The sequence below is a fragment of the Manis pentadactyla genome, chromosome 8, assembly GCF_030020395.1.
Source record: "Manis pentadactyla isolate mManPen7 chromosome 8, mManPen7.hap1, whole genome shotgun sequence".
Taxonomy (NCBI): domain Eukaryota; kingdom Metazoa; phylum Chordata; class Mammalia; order Pholidota; family Manidae; genus Manis; species Manis pentadactyla.
In genome coordinates this window covers 28,330,051-28,352,372 of record NC_080026.1, presented here as the reverse complement: position 1 = coordinate 28,352,372, position 22,322 = coordinate 28,330,051, and the positions used below count along the sequence as shown (strand labels likewise).

Below are 22,322 nucleotides of genomic sequence, written 5' to 3'. Positions count from 1 at the left end.
AATGTATTTATTTTCTTCTCTCAGTCTAAATATCTGTATATGGATCCTGGTCAGTACTGTGACAGAGAAGCTACAAAACAGGCCAGGTCAGCACTCTCTACTGACTGCAGTTATGGTGGCTTTGAAAAGCCCTCTGAGAGCAGATAACAACTGGTTTACAAATTAGGGTTCTTCCTTTCCCACCCCAGCAGAAGACATACTTTTAAATTACAGCCAAGGAAAACCCCACCTGCACAGACAAATGGCAGAGGTTAAGGTAAAGGAAGTTTCCAGCAAGGGTAGAGCTTTCCACTGAGAACTGAGAGCTGACAGCCAATGGTTGTAAAGCCAAATCCTATTTCTTAGAGTCAATACCCTCCCGTCCTAAACTTAGCAAGATCACAAGCCTGAGTTTTTTCCCATCACCCCTAGATCCACATTCAATTATGAGGTCAGAAAGTAATATTTAAGTAAGGACAGTGTTTATAAAGGTAGGTAAAGAACTAGAACACCTACAATATCCTAATCTAAAACAGCGGATCGAAGGGAAAAGAATACTAAATCTGCATACTACGTATCTTCAAAAAGATAATGTATTGGCAACAAAAAGTGGTAGCAAGTAGTCATAAAGAAAAACCAATAAGAAATACTGAGTATGAAAAACACAATAGCTGAAAAATCAAATGTGTTACCTAGGTTGACTAATAACACAGATACAGCCAAAGAAATGAACTGAAGAGCTGAAGGGTCAGATAAGAAGACATCAGCAGAGAATAAAGATGAGGAAAATTGACTCATGACTGAATTTATCTTAGGATGAAAAAAAGAAGTTGATACCTGCCTTTTCTAATATTCACATATTTATTACAAATAGTAATTTGCATATTATACTAAAATCTAATTTATACAATTGAATATTCATACCTAACTTCAAAACGAAGACAGATAAAAGGAATTACAGAATAAAGTTGAAAGAGAAAAATTAAAATTAAATAAGAGAATCCTTGAATTAAACAATGATAATTCATCATTACCCGAAGAGCTTGATTAACTCATTTATTGGCACCTACAGTTCAAAGTGGTGTGAAAGTGATGAAATTTAGCTGTTGGAGTACATCCCACATTATCTTCTTTCTAAATCCAAGCAATACTATTGAAAAACAAAACAGATGTGGTGCGGTTTCAACAAAGTGTAAGTACCCTTTGCTTTTGCTTTATTGATATGTATATTCACAGTGAGTCACTGTAAAGAAAATTTATACTTTCCAATCAAATGTGGACATCCAGATTTCTGGAACATCATTCTTAAAATGATTTACGCATTGGCACACAATGAGAAATAACACCTCTCTTCTTCCCTTTTGATATTGTCTTTATTTACTTTTAGTTAAAGACTTCTGTTAGCTCTACAGGATTCCTCTCCTTAGCAATAGACATAATAGACAGCAAATTATCAGAAACCCAATAAAAATAATGATTATGCCTATTAATACATTAACCACTATCTACCTCTATAGCTGTGAGAGTCTGGAAGCTTTCTGGTCATCCACATTTATTCTTCTACCTACCATCACTTTTAAAACAATTCATTTGCTTAGAAAAAAAAATTGGTGTTCAGATAAAATTTAGCACAGTTGGCATCTTAAATCCCAGATCACAATTTAATGCACTGGAAAGTGTCTCTAACAGGTAAATGTTTGGTACAGCATTGTTTGAGGTAACAAGAAAACAAGAAACAAGTATGACTATAAATAGGTGAATAGTTAAAATAATGATTTTACTTAAGTATTAGAAATCACAAATAGTATATATTATATATGAATTAATTTGAAGTAATGTTCATTCATTTTATTAATGAAAAGGGTAAGAAAAAGAAATCATATAAAATATAACATTTTTATTTTTAAAAGAAGTAAAGGAAAAAGAAAACCCTATGATCTTATATATAAGTACAAGACTAGAGTAAAAGATACAGTAGATATATACACTATATATTATTGGAAACTTTAAGGGAGGGAGGTTAATTATAATTACTTTCTTATACACCTCTACTTTATTGAATATTTACAATGAACATATGTTGCTTAAAAGGAGAAAATAATCCTTTATGACATAAAATATGCACATGATTTTGTGGTATCTAAACCTATTCAAATACATAATGACTATTGTCACTACTGGAGAACGAAAAACTTTTCATCCTGATCGTTTTTGTGTATGCATCCAGTATTGAGTGATTTTTGGTTGTTCTGAATGGCAGGGTAGAGAAAGAGAAAAGGAAACAAGATGACCTTCAAACATTTGGGAGCTGCTACGAGGGGATACTCTTTAAAAAATTCACTCTTTGTGGAATTTAATAACATCCATTTCACAAACTGCAGAGTTTTCCTATCTCACAAATCAATTTCACTCTATTATATTGGTGAATTAGTTTCTTTTTGTGAATTGGTTGTTCCACTTTAACTGCTGGCCTTCTAATAAAAGGGAAAAACATGTATTAGGTGTATAGAAAATGGTCAAGATAACAGCCCAGTAATACTTGTTACTTATCATTTACCCTCTTCTTTTCAGATTTCCCCATGCTTCAGTGACCACAAGCTGTCACCACTGAATTAACTATGACAAGCCTATCCACTGTCTCTGTTCTTTCAAAGAGGGGTTTGCTGGGGGTATAATAATGACCAGTTGTAATGAGATTGTCATCCATTTGTCTGTAATCTCATACAAGGACTTTGAAACACAAACCAGTTTATCACCATTCTTGTTATATTTAAAACACAGAAGTGATTCTGTTGAGCAATTTAAATAAATTTTCTCTTCTTTAAAAATGATGATCCTTATGGAGCCTTAAAAAGATAATAAATCAAAAGTTGAAAGAAATGTCCTCTATGAATATTTGCATGTTTGTATAAGTAAAACAGAATAAAATTCTACACTTATGTATTGGAGTATTCATATATATTAGTGTGTATGCATAATTAGATACATACACACATATATATATGCATACACATACACACACAGCACAGATACAAACAGAGTGAAAGAGATGCTTTGTAGCATGAAATTACTTGAGGAATTTTTTAAATTCAAAATTTGAATGCTACCTCTTCACATGAAGTTTGTGAATTAAAATATATACATTTGGTATACAATAGATCTTAGGTTTCAGTTCTGAAACTAATATACTATGTGTATAATTTACTTCCTGTATTTTAACACAAGATCTGCAGCAGTGTTAGAATAATAAGTCATTCTAAAGTAGATAAAATGGTTATAAACAGACACAGAGTTAAAAATCAGATATACACTTGCCTACTTCAACTCATGTTTATTAAGATATAACTGACCTACAATATGTAAGTTTAAGTTGTACAACATGATAATTTGATACATGTACATATTGCTAAATGATTACCATGGCAAAGTTATTTAACACAACCATTATATATCACATAACAATAACTTTTTCTTTTGCGATGAGAACATTTAAGATTTACTCTCTTAACTATAATCATCATGCTGAATATTTGACCTCCAGAACTTACCCATCTTATAACTAGAAGTTAGTAAACCTTAATCAACATCTCTACATTTCCCCCACTCCCAAGCCCATTCATTCCATTTTGTTTCTATGAGTTTGGCATTTTTTAGATTCCACATATAAGAAAGATGATATAATATTTTCTTTGTCTGACTTATTTAATTTAGCATGATGTCCTCAAAGTCTATCCATGTAATCACAAATGGCAGAATTTCCTCCTTTTCATGGCTGAATAATATCCCACTATATATTCCATATTTTCTTTATCCATTTTCCTTTCAATGGATATTTACACTGTTTCCATGTCTTGGCTATTGTGAATAATGTTGCAATGGACATGAGACTGCAGATATCTCTTCAAGATAGTTATTTCATTTCCTCTATATATATACTTGGAAATGGGATTGATTAATTATGTAATAGTTGTTTTTAATTTTTTGAGGAACCTCTATATCGTTTTCCATATGGCTGCAGCAATTTACATTCCCACCAACACTGCCCCAAGGTGTCCTTTCATCCACATCCTTGACAACACTTGATATTTCTTATCTTTTTATTAATAACTATTCTAACAGGTGTAAGGTCATATTTCAGTGTGGCTTTAATTTGAATTTCCATGATGATTACTGATGAACATATTTTCATATACCTATTGGCCATTTGTATGTCTTCTTTGGAAAAAAGTCTATTCAAGTCCTCCACCCATTTTACAATCAGTTAATTGTTTTGGTTTTGTTTTCGCTATTGAATTAAATGAGTTCCATTTATAGTCTGGATATTAACCCCTTATCTGAAATACAGTTTGCAAATATATTCTCTCATGCTATAGATTGTTTCCTCTGCTTTCTTTTACTGTGCAGAACCTTTTTCGCATGATGTAGTCCCAATTGTTTATTTTTGCTTTTGTGCTTGTGATTTTGCTTTCACATACAAAAAAATCATTATTAAGAGTAATGTCAAATAGCTTTTTCCTTATGTTTTCTTCTAGGAGCTTCAATGCTTCAGGTCTTACATGTAAGTCTTTAATCTGTTTTGACTCACTTTTTGTGAGCGGTGTGAGATAGGGGTCCAATTTCATTTTTTAACATGTGGTTATCCAGTTTCCCCAGCACCATTTATTCAAGAGACTATCTTTTCACACTGAATGGTCTTTCCTCCTTTATCAAATATTAGTTGACTATACATGCAAGAGTTTATTTCTGGGCCTTCTATTCCATTCCACTGGTTTATGTGGCTATTTTTATGCCAGTACCATGCTATTTTTAATTACTATAGCTCTGTAGTATAGCTTAAATTCAGGCAATATGATGCCTCTTACTGTGTTCTGCTTTGACTATTTAAGGTCTTTTGTGGTTCTATGCAAATTTTCATACTGTATTTCATATTTGTATGAAAAATGCCATTGGAATTTTTATAGGGATTACAGTGAATCTACAGATAGCTTTGGATATTATGGACAATTTAACAATATTCATTTTTCTGATTTCCTATTATGAATATCTTTCCATTTATTTGTGTCTTCTTCATTTCTTCCCCAACCCCCCATGTATCTCCTTCAATTTCTTTCATCAGTGCTCTATAGATTTTATTGCACAGATCTTTCACGTCCTTGGTTAAAATTATTCCGAAGTATTTTATTGGTTTTGATGCTAGAAATGAAACTGGTTTTTGTAAGCTGACTTTGTTTCCTTTGACTTTACTTAATTCATTTACTAGTTCTTTTTTTTGGTGGAGTCTTTAGAGTTTTTTTTAATATAAAATCATGTCATGTACAAACAGATACTTTTACTTTTATCTTTCCAATTTGCAATGGCTTTTCTTGCCTAAATTTCAATGTTGCCTAGCTCTGACTAGGACTTCCACTACTATGTTGAATAAGTGTGGTGAGATTGGGCAACCTAGTCCTTCAGCTTTTCATCATTGAGTATGATGATACCTGTGGGATTGGCCAGATAAGGACTTAATTATTTTGCAGTATGTACCTACCTTTTATGCCCAATCTGTTGAAAGCTTTTATCATGAAAAGATATTGAATATTGTCAGAAGTTTTTTGCATCTACTTAGTAGATCATATGATTTCTATCCTTCACTTTATTAATGTAGTGTATTATTACATTTATCAATTTGCATATGTCAAGCCATACTTGCATCCCAGGGATAAAGCTCACTTAATGCTTTTAATATGTTATTGGAATCAGTCTACTAGAATTTTTTTTCAACTATATTGATCAGAGATATTGGCCTATGGTTTTCTTTTCTTATAGTGTCCAATCCAGCATTGGTATCAGGGTAATGAGTAATCTTGTAAATTGAGTTTCTCAATTGTTCCTCTTCAATTTTTGGAAGAGTTTGAGAGAGGTTGGTGTTAATTCTTTAAATATCTGGTAGAATTCACCAGTGAAACCGTCTTGTATGGAAATTTCTTTTGAGAGGGTTTTGATTGCTGCTTCAAACTCCTTAGTCATTATTGATCTGTTCAGGTTTTCTCTTTCTTTGTGATTCAGTCTTAGTAGGTGGTGTATTTCTAGGACTTTGCCCATTTCTTCTAGATTATCCAGTTGTTGGTATATAATTGTTCGTAGTACTCTCTTATGAACCTCTGTATTTCTTTGGTACCAGTTATAATGACTCCTATTACATTTATAATTTTGCTTATTTGAATCTTCTCTTTTGATTGGTTAGTGAAGCTAAAAGATTTGTTTGTTTTGCTTATCTTCTGAAAAACCAACTCTTAGTTTCACTAACATTTTTTTTCATTGTCCTTCTAGTCTGTTTCATTCATTGCTGCCCTAAGCATTATTATTTCCTTCCTTCTACTAACTTTGGACTTAATATTTCTTCTTTTCCTAATTCCTTGAAATATAAATTTAGATTGTTTATATCAGACATTTCTTCATGCTTATCATAAGCATTTATTCTTATACACATCTCTCTAGAATTGCTTTTGTTATATCCTGTAAGTTTTGGTATGTTGTGCTTTTGTTTTCAAATAACTAACATTGAATACCATGTGACAGTTACAATGTGCTTTCACTTCTAGCTCATTAAATTGTTAGGATATGAAAGTAACTGGTGACTTGTTTATTCTATGTGAAATTTGTGAAATAGATCACAGAAATGTTACATAGTATAACTATTTCACAAAAGAGAAGTTCAATAGAAAATATGAAGAAGAGAGATATAGAATTTTTTTTGTATTTATCTCCTCTTGCTACATTTGCACTAATCTGTAGTTGGTATCTCAGGCTGTGTTTTGAAATAAGTACTCTAAAAGGCTTAAGCAAACTTCCCACCTGGAAAATAACCCTTGTTCAAGGGTTCAAAACCCTACTGAATATCAACCTCTTTTCTGCTAGTACTTTAAGTGATTTCTTAGCATCATGGCTAATACCACACTTCAAGATGTCATTTATCTTTTGATTGCTTCTCCCAACTCTATTACAATTCTCTATCAAAATCTTCTCATTTGGTTATCATTTCAGTCAAACATTATCATTTCAATCAAACATTCCCAGAATGGTGATCTGTGTTTCCTGTTTTCTTTCTTTTTTAGCTCTCTTCCTTTAAAATTCAATAATAATCATTGTTAATGTCATTCACTTGGCCATTTAATCACATGTAATATGATAGAATGTAAATAATCATGGAAGTTAGAGTCAGAGTACAAGTTTCAAACACTGGCAGCAGTGATGAGGATAGAAAGAAGGGATAAAATGAGAAATAGTGAGGATACAGACTTGTCAGAACTTGGAGGCAGACTTAATGTGCCAAGAGAAGAAAGGTTGACTTTAGGTTTTTGTTATTGGCAATTGGCTAATGATGGTATCATCTAAGAAGTTTGAAATGAATGAAGAAAAGTGAAGTTTTACATGTGACATAATTCTACAGTCTTTTAGATTATAGGCTTCTTATGTATATATTTGTATTCTTGGAGCTTAATGGGCTATGTATACATCACAGACGTTCCATAAATTCTGGATGCATTAATTTATGATTTCCAAAAAATAAACAGATTAACATTGTGCTAATCTACAACTGGAGCAGTACTGGTTCATAGTTTATGATATACTGATTTATAACAGTAATATAAATTTCCACTTATTCTTTAAACATTTGGTATTAGTCTTATCCTTTTTCAATGACACAATTTTTCTCCTAATGTTGACATTATCAGAATTTATGAATTGAGAACATCTGTGATAACTCATTTGTATTGACAGAGCCCTGTGAGGATTCCTTTACACAACTCCTAAGAGCCCAAAAACAAATATTCAAGTTTCAATGTCTAATGTGTAACCACATAAAACATGATTTCAGGAAACTATTTTTTCAATAGAAAATTACTTCTCTTAGAAGTTGCACAATAATTTCCAGATTTCTCATCCTTGTAAAGTGAATCTTTCTTAACATGTTGCAAAAAAAGCAACTGTGTTTTAATAGCATGCTTTATGCATTAAAAATTTTGAGTAATTCACTTGTCTTGAATCCTTAAAAAAATATGAGATCATATGCTTAAAAGTAAGTTTTTTTTACTTTAAAAAACAGCACTCTGACTGAACCTAAATTATACCTTATGTGTACAATACTGTCTATGAAAATAGTTCTTTAAGAATCTAAAGATTCTGTTTTTTTACACTATGTTTAAGGTTTTATATATGTCTGTTGATAAAATGTAGGTGTGTATGTATATATGTGTATGTATATTCACATACTGAAAATATATAATCTCTAAGATGTTATAATTTACACCACTGTATTGATTAATGTTTGACTTTTTACTTTCCATTTCATATCTCCTAGCATTATAAATATGTTTATCCTAATGTAGAGAATCATCACATTAGCTTAGAAGTATGTTTTGCATTTTTAAACTTATCCCTTAACCTACAGCCTCTCATCAAGTATAAACAAATAATTTAATTTGTTTTGGTTTACTAACTAAAACAAATATTTCCTGCTCTTAAAAAAAACATGTAATTCAACATCAAGCAAATAACCCATGCAAACATCATTGTAAGGGAAAAGAACTCTATCTCAATTTCCAAGCCTAGTGATTACAGGAAAATGAAGAAATCTAGAATTTGGGGATTGAGAATGGTAAAATATATATATTCTCCTATCTTAGATTCATTTCAGGATTTATAATGTGGCCTTAAAGACCATAAAGCCTTCTAAAGAAATTCTAAGATAGCTAGCAACCAAAGAGGTCATAAGAATCCTTTGATTCACCCTTAAATAGTAAAGAAGGAACTAAAGAAGGATTCAGGAACCAAACACAGCAGTCTAAAGTGAGAACGAAGAGTTGAGGTTTCCAAGATTCGAATCCATCACTATGAAAAGGGGATATTGTTAGTAAAAAACCTTAGATACACATAAAATATGTGTTGCTCAGAGATTTACAGTAAAACTTGGTGTGAAATACATTTTGAAATGAATACTCTGGACACAGAACACAGCACTCACCACCTGAGCCCTGTTTACCTGCCCTAAGCCGCAAGACCCACAGGAAACCTCCCCATTCTCTACATGAACCTTTCACTCCAAAGACTCGTGCCTTGCACATTCTGTGCCCTTTACTTTGGCTACCTACCAAAAACATACATAAAAAATTGTTTACTTTTCACTTAAATGGCATCTCATATTTAATCTATGCTTTGAAGCAGTCTAAATTACCTTTCTAATAACAACTAAAATTGCTCATTATCAGTATTTTCTACTACTCATCTTCCTTTTCTAGACAGATCTTTGCCTTTTCATCGCCAGGTATACATGCCTGTTTTTAACATGACTTTATGTAGAAGGTATTTAATCATTGGTCTGAATGTAATAAAATGCCTATTTTGGCAATTGAGGATTTCTAAGTCTTTAAATCAACAGCCATAGGGCATTCATGGTTGTTGATTAAAGTCAAGAAATTGACTCTAGAGTTACATGGATTTACCTGTGAAGCCCAGTGCTCTTGTGTGCCTCAGTTTCCTCAGCTATAAATAATGAATAATAAAAATAACACTTGCACTTTGTCTGATTGTGAGAACTAAATAAGATAATGTACATAAAGGATGGTAATGTACAGTATTTAGCACACACTAATGATACTAAAAAGCATTATTTCCTCACCAAAGAGCATTATTTTATTTTGCGTATTCCTATTATTTTACTTTTATTGTTTATATAATTGTGAGTTCTACAAACTTTAGACATCAAAAAATTGGCAATAAGCCAGAAAAAGGAAGGCAGAAGGGGAATATTTTAACAGCACTGAAAAAGTAACCCGGGAGGGACCATTATTTACTATCCTCTACTTAATTTCTATTTATCTCTGTTTTATTCATTTTAAAATAGTTTTCTAATGTCAAGAAGGGTGAAGACCTCCATAGCAAAATAGATAAAGCTTTATAATGTCAGACTGCTAATGTAAATTTTTAAGGTAATTGTTGCTGTCTCTTTGTCACTATATGTAAAAAGCATGTATGTAAATGGAACACACACACATACAAATATAAACATACATATATAAAATCTGGATATTTTTTCTATCGAAGCAAATTTTTAGACACCCTTTATAGTAATTTAACCCTGAAATTATAGTGATTTAAGAACATACCTTCTATAAGGAGTAAATAAGTACTATCTTCAATGATCTTTCTTCATGGGTTAAGGTCTTCTATTTATTTATTTATTTAAATTTTCCATGCTGTACTTTCATGACAAATTTATTTTATAATTTGATGTTTGTTTCCATCAAGATCTTCCTTGATGATAAAAGATAATGATAATTTTTTTTTTGTTTTTTGAAAACTCTAGAACTCCAAAACGAACTTGTGGCAGGTCATTTGCTCAGGCTAGGCAAAAATACAACTGAGGTGTTTTACTGTTCAAACAGCCATTTATTTCCGTTGACCTAATTTGTAGCATTGACAATGTAACCAACTTAGGAAAAGAAGTATTTCATCTGCAAAGTGTCAAATTAAGGGAAGCAAATTTGAGCTTGCTCCCAAATACGCTTCAGGCTGCAAAAGAATTTGTGATTAGCTATTCATAGGAAAAGAATGTGAATTCTATGACGCCTTGTGTTAGAGAAGTTCCTTTTAACGGTAAGAAGCAGAATCACAGACTTTCACGTTCAGCCCCGAAGGAGGGGTAGAAGGGAAGGAGGGGAGAGGATAAATGATTTTGAAATGAGATTGATTTTTCTCTTTTTTCTTCAAAGAATGAAGTGTATAGTTATATTAATTGTTTGATGTCTATTTTATAGGTTTTAAAAATAGAGGATAATTCATCTTGATTCTGTAATTACCAGTTACACAAACAGCATATGACAAGTCTGACAAGCAGGCTCTTTCAACATGGCATAGATACTACAATGACAAATGTGCTAGATCGATAAATCAAGGTTATGCCATTTGAATAATTCTTTCCTTTCTTAATAGGAGATATTATCTAGTTCCTGTGCCAATTGGAAAACATCTATGTTGTGTATGTTACTGAATATTAAATATATCACTAAACTCGATTGACTAATAAAAAATGTTTTCCAAAATATCTTATAGGAGACAATTGTCATTTTTCTTCTGGATAAGAGTTGACCTGGTTCCTAGAAGAGAAGATTGTGTTCTTGATTATATGATTAAATACTTATAAAATAAGAGGCTGATAGAGCCCACGAAGGCCTTACTACTGTCTATGCCAACATTGCACTGGACTTAGTGTTGGGTTAAAAAGAATCTCGTTTGACTTCCATAAAACACTGAATAAACTAAAGGAAAGAAATTTATAAACCTACTGGTGTCATATACACAGATCAAGTAAGATTGCTATAATCCAGCATCTGAGTCTCACTGTCTAGACTAGACAATGTCCTGGAAATGACCCCAGATGAAACCAGCAGGAGAAGATTACCTTCCTCTCCTTTTACACTTTAGCCTGGGGTCAGAAAGATCTGAGCTGCTCAATATTTCTATTACATTAATGGCCAATTATCACATAGGGATCAACTTCATGCTGCTAATATAGACATGCTTCTGGAAGCAATTTCTGGCTCTGCTGGGCAAGGCAATCTATTAAGTCATCTGTAACCTCTGAAAAACCTAGTGGAAAGAGTACAGACTCTGAACTTCTTGAGTATAAATTTTGGCCCTGTATTTATTTGTGGAGTAACCTTGGCAAATTACTTAACATCTTTGCATCTCAAATGGAGGATAATAGCCACTATATGATAGGAAAATGGTGAAGATTTATGAAAAAAGACATGGAAACAAGCTATTAGGTTGTTTTATACATAGTAGACATTAGGTAAGTGAAAATTATCATCATATACAGTATTTTGCTTATTCCTTTTAAATGACTGGTGTCATCTTGATATACAAAATAATCATCTAAATAATTTCTCTTCTCAGTTACATTGAATGTTATCTCAAAAAGCATAAAGAATGAATACCTGAAGAGCGTTAATGTATGTAATTATCAAAATTATCAAAATTATTAAAATTATCAAAAGGTGCTACTGATCCTTTTGGTTAGAAAGTTAGGTGATTATTGGTTCAAGTGATAGAAGTAAATGCAGAAGTTTTTAGTTCTTTGAAAAAATCTCCACCATTTTAGATTTATGACTTCATGCATTGGTTATTGTGTTCTCTTTTACAGAAGGAGGAGGTTTCCTTTCTTTCTCCTCTATTACAGCCATGAACAGAGTTCTTACAAACTGCATAGTCAGTTGGAACGGTTTACAAGATTCCAGACCTGCAAAACTGGGAAAACACACAAACCAAATAATAACCAAAAACCAAAACTCACTTCGTCTCTCAACTGTCACCATTTTCCACCTATTAGTCCACACACTCAACTTTCTACATATCTCCATAACCCTTAAGCAAGTGTCTTAAGGCTTGATTTGATAACCCAAATGGAATTCTATTTTGAAGCAAAATTCACATACTGATTTTTATTTTATACACAAATTAAAAATATGTAAGTGGTGATGAGAACTGCATTGAAATTAGCATGTATTTCCATTGAATACATAATTTCATTTTATGTTAAGTCTTTCCTGGGCATTGAGTTATACCATCAATAACCTTGTTCAATATAAAGAATCTGGACTTCAGACTTCTAAGTCCAAATAGTGATGGTCTTAACAACATAAACTGATTTTTCTCCTCAAAATTCCTTAGAATAATGGTAAGAAAGTACATGTATACATGACGCAAAATCAGGTTCAGAATAATGGTCACATTTTTAACATGACTCTATTTAGACAGCAGATTCATTTGGTTTGGTTGCTAGTTTCATTGTTATTTACTGATTTGGGATCATAACTTTTGCCTCTTTGACTAATTTACAAAACCACTATTGGTAGGGGTTCTATATTAAGTACTACCTGAAGTACCATGTAGTGTATACTATGTCTTCAATAAATAGCTGTTCGTTTATTCCTAAAAGCTTTAGGATCACATCAAAGAGATATTATGACTCATTTCTATAATCTATCTGAGTCATAAATCAGTTTGATAGCAAAATTATTGTAGACAGATAACACATGAACCATGAGTAAGTGTCATGATTTTTAAGAATAAGAATGTATTGAAGCAGTAATCCACAGGATCATTTCCTCTATCTCTTAGTCTAAATTGGGTAAGACAAAAGTCTTCAATTTTTAAAAAGCAAACCATATTATCACAAAATCTGACTCTACAGATTTCTCTTATCTTTTAAATGAGTCTTTGGTTCTTTAGAGCAAAACCTGTTCAAATTTTGCTCATCAGATAATACTTCTCTTAAGATATTCATTGATTTTGCTACTTAAGAGCAGTAAGTGTCCAGTAGAGGTATCCTAAACAGTGACATGATTCTCTTAATCCCTTTTAATCTGCTTTTCTCAAACTTCCCATTTTCTGAGCTATCCTTTCAATAAATTCCTTCTTTGCTTTTGTTAACCTTGGTAGTTTTCAGTTGTAGTCAAGAACTCATACATATGGCAGTCTGCTAAAGGTATCGATGAGGCGTTTTTACATTTGCTTGGAAAGAATGATGGGAACACCATAAGTCATTTTTGAGTTCTGCTTGCTATCAATATGTGTGGCTTCTGCTCTTCCTCATCCTTCTTCCCAAGCTATGGCCTCTATAATAGTCATCTTGTGTTTTATACTGCTGGCCAAATTGAAACTCCAGCTTGGCTTTATAAAAAGACACGGTTATGCTCTAAAACTGTTGATGTGCTTCAGTGTATCTTTCAGGTATTTTTTTCTCTCCCTTTCCTGTTCACAGCTGCCTAAGTTCAGCTCATGATGGAGGAGCCATGCTGTCATCCATTCTCCCCAAAAGGGGTAGTGGAGCAAATCTGTGTTATAGGAAAATATTATTTCCAATGCAGGATTCCAGATATGCTCTGTGACCCACCACTAGATGATGTTGTCTCCATCATATAATTCAGTAAAAGAACAACATTGAATCAAAAAGACTGACATTTTCAAAAATTTTCATGTACACTTAGACTTCAAACTAATAAATTCCCTCTTTCTGTATTAAGAAATGAGATTTGTATACAAAAGTTTATTTTGTAGTCACAGACTCTTTGTATTGTAAGTTGCATGTGTAGAGGGTATACCTATGAATTTTAAAATAATAATATTTCATTGAAACATAAGCAATAAAACCTTTAGAACATGATTTGGACTTGCAGGAGGTAATGGTAATCAACTAAGGTCCTTGAAACAACAATTGTTATTGGCCAGACACTGTATACTTTATAATTTTAAAAATGCTTATATTGTTCTATAAAAGGTTAATATGAAAATGCATAGACCTAATGAATAACTATCATGTAACACATACTTGAAAGCAGATTTTCTGAATCAAATACATTGATCTCTGGTGGCAGACTCAAATCACCCAGAGCTGGTAACTATCCAGCATTTGCAATATGTATTTAGGAAAAGGTCTGGAGGTAAAGATGAATTATTTTCCAAATGCTTACCCACATAACAAATAGTGTCAAGTTTAAGACTAACTTAGAGTTCACTTTCAATGCCAAAACTCTACTAACCCCACTCCAGTGTGATACAACTCCTTCTGAGAAAATAACAACAGCCACAACACACACATGAGAAACACCCACAAAATCTCACTAATGTATCTCATAGGTAATCATATCTTTCAAGGTTTAGTGATTAATATCATTAAATTAATATAAATTTAATATCATTAATATTAAATTTTATTTGATGTCACAGTAGAGAAATTAACCATGTGTAAAATGCATGTAAAGGATTTTCAGAACTACTTGAACAATATTTTTAAAGACAGAATTACAATATTTCAGATATGCATTTTCTTAGTCATTCTTACATATTTGGTCCACATTTGCTGTTGCCTAGGGAAACATTTGCTTTAATCCTCATGAATCATTAACTTTCAGAGTTTTCATTTAAAATTTTCATTCTCTTTCTTATGATGAAAACAAAATATAAAATAAAAATTCTTAAATCTCAGGTATACTCTTGTTTCAGTAATGCTTTCCTAGAACATAAAGTAGGCACTTACAGTGCAGCACAAACAAGTGGAAATTGCATTCATTTCATTTATTCCACAAATACTGATTTTGCATAAACTGAGTACAAGGTTAGCATCTGGCTTTCAAAGATGAAGAAACACTGTCTCTATCTTTTAGAAGCTCACATTAAAGTCAGGGTGACCCAGGGATGAGAAAAGCACTGTTAATACAGCACAAACAGAGCACAGAAGGGTGGCTTTCAAAATACTGTGAGAACATAAATCTCACAGAAGTAGCTGACTATGGAAAATGAGGGCTTAAATGTTTTATCTACCCATTGCCTAAAAGAGCTTTCCAAAATTTCCATGTTATTTCCGGGAACACACGGCACATTCTGGAACTTTCAAGCCACCACATCTTACATGTAAAAAATCTCTAGGAATATAAAATTGCTGAAATTCTGGCCTATGCTAGTGTCTTGGGACTTTTAAATAGTAATCTAAGTAATAGGTAGAATCAGTTCCTCCTTAAAAGATATTAATGATTTTAAGTACTTGAGCTGCATCATTATAATAGCTATAGTCCCTTTAGTTTAATTTTATCATTTTTAAAAACAAAACTTGACATTTTAAGTCAGCAAGGGAGACTCATTGCCACACAGAATACATCTACCCAACCTAAATACCATAATTATTGGACAGGACTCTGCAAGTGAGTTACTCCTGGGGGACACTGGACGTATATCACCTTCCAAGACACACAGGGACTATTTAGTGATCTGCTTGACTGATTTATGCAGTAGAATGCTCCGTAATAATAGGTCATATACTGGTTATTTGAGGAAATTAACAACCCTCTGGATTGCATACCAATCAGCGTAGTGGGGAAGCAGAAGGATAAGTGGTAACCTGGTCAATGATGAGCTCACCCTGTTGGTTTGGGGTTTAGATCAATTTGGCTGCATTTTTAAAAAGTTATTTCTCTCTTCTGTGATGCATTTGAGCTTGTGACATTTTTTAAAGTGGAAGAATTTGAAGAATTTTTTGGCCAAACCCTCATTTTCCAGGTAAGAAAACTCATTATCAAATATTATCATACTTATTAAGATATGGTCTCCTCACTTTCCCTTTTTATGTGGTATGTTTTTACCAAACGGGTTTTCAAGCAACTTGTCATCAAATGCAACTGCCAATCATTAAAAGAATATCATTGCTTTCATTTTCCTAGAGGACACATGCTCTTCCACACCTTTGAAAGGTTACATGGGCTGTTTCTTTCTCCCTGAAACTTACGTGACCAGGACACACAAACATACCTGAACATTTATGTGTTATTGTATAGGTGAATGGAAAAATACATGCATATCTAATTTTTTTCCAGACATCTAGAAAATTCTGACAATTGCTGTGGCAAATTTAAAGTATAATTTCCTGTGTACCAAGTAGAAAAGATTGTTATCAACTTTCTACAATGGGCACACTGCAGAAATAGATACTTGGAAGGATAAAAAGGCAACTGAGAAGATACATATCTTATGATATATGTCTACAATCTAATGGTGTGCATGTGGGGAGAAGGAAAGAATTAGAAAATAACATTAAATACATTATAAAGTGCTAGAAAAAAAATACAAAGTGCTGTTATTTCAAAAAGGGGTGGTGGAAGAACCAACCCAAAGATTAGGAGGGGAAAGATTTTCTTTCGATGCTTGAGATAAATGTCAAAGAGTAGGTAGCACTGTACTCAGGAAATGGAGGAAGAACACTCACGAGTAGGTTGATCAATCACATTTGGTCCTAAAGAATGGTTAAAGAAGCAATGATCGAAAGGATGCTCTTTTGATTCTCTAAGTTATTTCAAAATTTCAATGGCTAAGGACATTTCCATACTGATCTTATATAAAAAGAAGAAGGGTTTTTATAAGTATTTTATTCACTAAATATATATCACAGCCCTATTTATGTGACTGGACATTTTCATAAAAGTGTTGGAATTTGAGTGGTATTTTATGGGTGAATAAATATATAATTTTTAGAGAAAAGGCATTTTGTGCAAAACCACCCTGATTTCAAAATGAATAGCATTTTGAAAAATATTTTTGAGAAGAGTAGTAAGGCAACTGCACACGACGTGTGGTAGACAGTGATGTAAACAAAACAAAACAAAACCCCAAATCTGGAGATCTAAGTTGTATCACTTCCTAATGGAGAGTGTTTACTTTTTTTTTTTCTGTAAGCAATGGAGATTTAACAGGTATTTGAGAAGAAAACTGATGATACCAACTTTGTCATTAAGAAGATAACTAGGAGCAAAGAGGAAGTAGGAGGACTGCCTGGGAACAATCTGGTTAGGGTTGAAAGAAAAGTTACATTCATGTTTCTTTGAATCTAAAAATGAGCAAAAAAGGCAGCCTCAATTTTTACTTCAAGTTAATTTTAATTTTAAAACTAAGATGCAAATATTTCAGTAACACTTTACATTTCATGAGTTTATCAGGTTAGCAACTCCTAAATAAAATTTTAAGAAAGTCATGGGTTTTTAAACATTAAAGGTAATATTAAGCATTTTAGCCTGAGAAAGGAGGGCAATTTAAGAAATAACAGAGTATACTATTCTTTCCTTTGCAATTGTAAAGCACTATAGCATAAGCAAATAATATTCTCTTATTAGTATGAAAAGTAAAGTGATGACTTAGGGCCTCTGACTATTTGAGTCACCCTCTTTAATCCATGTAAGCACTCAATTTTACATTTTCCATCAGTCCTGTAAAATATACTCAGACTCATACATAAAAGATTTCTTAGCAAAAACATGTAATGCTTATGTAAGTATATTTCATAAGAAGAAAGTAAATTCCAAATTATATTCTCAGAGTATTGGTTGTTAAAAAGCATTAACTACAAAACTCAAAAGTGATGCAAATTCAGATAAACTTTGATACAGATTTCAATTCATGACCATCTTGGAATACGTACATGGCTCAAATGCATCAGTCATAAATTTTTAGCTACCTTTGGTCAATTTCTTGAAGGGAATTCTATTTTAAGAAAGAATATACCAATCCTGACAAAACTAACAAATACATGATGCAATATTTGTTATGTGGCAAATCTATATAAAGTGGAAGATAATTACTGAAAAAATGAAAGTTCCTTTTTGTGCTTCTTAATTATCATGACCATCAACTATTTGTTAATAATGTAGTTTTATTTGTTTTGACTTGTAATATCTGATTAGTAAACTTGACCTTGTATTTCTTGCTTAGGTATGTAATTGCTAATTCACTATTTCCTTTCCATTCCTTCATTGCAACTAGAATTAAAAATTGATACTGAGTATAAAAAACATTTTATCAGAACATTTAATAGGAATATATTTTATCAGTGTTTCCTTTCAAAATCAAAGTAATCTGCAGGCTATTGCAGATATATTATATATATCTTCATAGGGGATTCCCAGGTAATTATTTCATTATCTTGTAACTCAGTACAAATACCTATATCTAAGTTTGAAGAAAAATTTTTAATAGAAGTTAAATCATTAAGTATAATTTTCTTTGGAAAAAAATCTAAACTTTTTTTTTCTAATTGGTGTAATAAATTTAGCATTGCAGCTTTGAAAAAACTCAAAGAGCAATCACGTTAAAAAAAAATACACCTTACTTAAAAATTAGATCTGGTGAGATAGTCAGGAATACTCTGAAATCAAACACTACAGAAAAGCAGGAGATGAGAGAATTAAAGGAAACACTGCATCCTGCATACATACGTGGATATTTGCTGAATATGATGAAGCTGGCTTTTCTTTAAAAGGGAATAGGGGTCAAGAAGTAAAAGCAAAGGCCTATTGAAGGCCATTTTACTCCCCTGATATAATGATAACACCAAAGGGCTACATCATGGGTATTAAGTATGAACTAAAAATATAAACCCCAACTTCAGGGAGACTGAGAAGAAAATTGCTGGCAAAAATTCGTTAACCACTACCCTAATCGGACAGAGATTTTTCATCTGTATATTTGCTAACAGAGAATAAAAACAACAAAATGAAACAAAATAAGCAAAATCTTAAGCTAATTACTTGAAGTATTTCTAAGTGGTAATTGCCTTGGTAGAAAGTTCTGAAAATATTCTCTAGACTAAACCTTTCAGTCCAGTCCTCAAAGAGTTCACATGGATAAATTTATAAGTAATATTATCTCATATGTAAAAAAATTAATATTCATTAAACACTCACAATAGAACAAGCCTTCATAAGTAAGAGCAGGCAGAAATAAGAAAAAGGACAATCAAAGCAATAGACTTCTGACAGTAAAATTATCTAGTACAAAATGAAAAATATTATTTTATATGCTGAAACAAATAAAAGAAGGGAGTAAAAATGAGTAAAAAGCAATGGACTATAAAAATCACAAAGCAAATTTGAAAAAAATATACAGTATTGTAGAAGTGAAAATCTTTATTATTAATATGTAAAACCTAATGAAAGTTTACTGATGAAGAGAGAACTAATTAGTGAATTGGAAAGCATATTGGTAGGAATCATACTGAATACAGCCAAGAAAGAGAAAAAGATGAAAAATACAAAAGGTTTCTAAGAATGATGAAGGCTGCAGTGATGATGGATAGCTAACTGAATTACCAGGAGAAGAAATAGAGAATGCATCAGAAGTATGCCTGGAAAAGACAACGATTGAGAAAATTCCATAACTGATAGAACACATCAATTCAAATGATCAGGAGCCCAAGCAGAGGAGGAGTATAAATATAAAAAAATTCACCCTCAGGTACATTACACTGAAACTGTACAACCAACCAAATAAAATGATATTTTCTGATGGCCTTTGAGTGACAGCAACACAAGATGGCAGCCACGACGGCTTAGGAGTCAAAGTCCCTTGCAATTCTGACTGTTGAAGGAACTCGAAGAAGGTCAGAAAGGAGTAGGAAATGGCACACTCATCAGGGGTCCAGAAGATGATGAAGACGTAACACAGGATGGGCAGGGATGATAACTGGAACTTCAAGAACGATTTACAAAAACTGAATATACAACCTTAAAAGAGAACGTGGACCTAAATAACCAGGAGAGCCCCCATTTGTAAGAGTTGTAACAAAAATTAATATGAATGGAGTTAATAGTGCTATTTAGTAGTGCTACCAAATTGGCAGAATTCATAAAGCACCAAAGTTGTCCTGCTCGAGCTTTGGCATCTAATGATGTCTAAATAAAATATGAAACTCCCTCAACTACGTGAAGGACAGTGTTACAGCAATTAATCAAAAAGAAAAACCACAGGGCCTCCCCACTTCCCCACCATTCAATTTAAACGGTCTTCATTTTCCACAGTGGTAAATTTTCTAGATATGTCTTATAGACCTCAAACTACTGGAAAGGAACCTCGCGTTCAAAGGCAATTTATATTAAGATCCTGTGAATGATACTAATTTTTTGTCCATTTGAAATACACAAGTTGTGCTATAAAAATCATCCCATCAAGTGTAACTACTGTCCACATAGTTGAAATTCTGGGATCAAGAAAGTATATTTAAATTTATTCCCATCATAACCAATGGGGCACATCAAACTCAACTGTGTAGAGACACATCACCCCATCACCTTGCTGCTGATTACATGACCTGGGGTCTCTGCCTTCTCCCCCTACCCTTGCCCCCATCTTCCTCCCTCCTTGCAACAGCCCTCCAGCTTGGATGGCTTATTAGAATAGATGTGAAGGTTTCATATCACAGCCTGCAGGACTACTGCTGGGAGTGTGGGGTGCTTCGTAAGTACCCCTGGTTTCTTAATAAGTCTTTAATGATTCCTCCCTTCCAAACCAGCATCCTTCTCCTGCTCTCCACTACCACCCTTGGCCAAAGCATAGATTGTAAGCTCCTCTGCTCCCCTCTCAAACTGGCCTTTGGTGAGGAATTCAGGGCTTTCCCCGTATATGCTCCCCCCACACCAACCTTTATCGAGGGGTGCTCCTTTACCTTTCTTCTCAAATCCATTTTTGCACCATCACCACCCAACATTTGCTATGACACTTTCTTGCTTTGGCCAGATCCATCAGGTAAGGTTGGGAAAGAATCTGACTTCTCTCACTTGGTTATGAAACCACATTTATTTGCTGTCCATGAGACTGGGAAATGCATACTGGGTCCTCATCCCTGCCACCCTCTGCTGTCATCATCAGCTGACACATTTTTTTCTACCTCGGGTTTTCATAAAATGGAAAGAACAGTGACCAGGGTTACTCAGACTTGCCAGCTGTCAAAGTCCCTAGTGGTTAAACTTGGAGAAAGACCACAAAAGACACATAGAAGCACACACGATCCCTCTGAATAGTTTTCTTTTCCCCTAATTGCTTTTGCTTTTAAAATTGAAGAAGTTTAAACAGGGCTCTCATTTGGTCGTCCATGCATCCACTGGGTCTAATTTGGAATATAACAACTGGAACAAAAAACCTTGAATTTGATGCATAGTTTCGCTTTGGCACAGCTGCAGCCAATCTCACGGTCCTCAGCAGAGACTAAGAAGGAACTCGGTGGGCGTGGCAGATCCCCGACGCTGGCGGGCTTGACTTCCTGGCAAATTGTTGCATTTTCACACTTTCCTGTTCAGGACCACTAAATGCTTAGATGTGGATCCATACCAAAATAAAAGCAATTCATTGTGTTCCCGACTTTTCCTTTTTAATTTAGTGTTTGTGTAAAACCACCTTTTGAAGTAGCAACTATAAAGTCTGAAAAGCAATTGACTGTTTCACTAATCTTTTTCTGGGGAAAGCTTTAGTTCTCAGGATTTAACACCCTGTAAGTAAAGTTTAACATAACATTTTTCCATAAGGAGCCTTTTTATTGTCAGACCATTGCCTGATTTTAACATAATTTTAAAAAGTGTGCGTTAAATTAAAAAAAAAAAAAAAGATGTTATCTGAAAAGTTCCTCAAAGAATTCAGAGAAAAAAAAATCCAGGTTAACAGATAGAAAGATCACACAATTTGTTGTTCAAACCAGCAATTTAGGGAGTGAAAGAGAGTATTAACGCTACTTCAAGAAAGTTGGCATAAACTAGAAATGTCCTAAGAAAACTGCGACCTATGGTGATTCCACCTACAAAGAATGACAAGACAGATGATTACACTACAACAAAATGAAAACAAGAGAGAGTGGCATTATGGCTTCAGTGTGTGGAGAAAATGTAACTGTCAATGTAACAAATTTTATAAACAAAAGGAAAATAAAGACATAAACATCAGCATATTCTCACTAAAGAGAGTGATGACCAATAAGAACTGAACATAATTTT

At 33.0% G+C, this 22,322-nt stretch overlaps 1 protein-coding gene and 1 pseudogene across 1 annotated transcript in view; one reads left to right on the top strand and one right to left on the bottom strand.

Moving 5' to 3' along the window:
- LRP1B (LDL receptor related protein 1B) overlaps window positions 1-22,322 on the bottom strand; it is a 1,911,502-nt gene that overhangs the window by 1,703,871 nt on the left and 185,309 nt on the right. The window lies entirely within an intron of this gene.
- LOC118926168 (ubiquitin-conjugating enzyme E2 variant 1-like) lies at window positions 19,924-20,973 on the top strand (annotated as a pseudogene).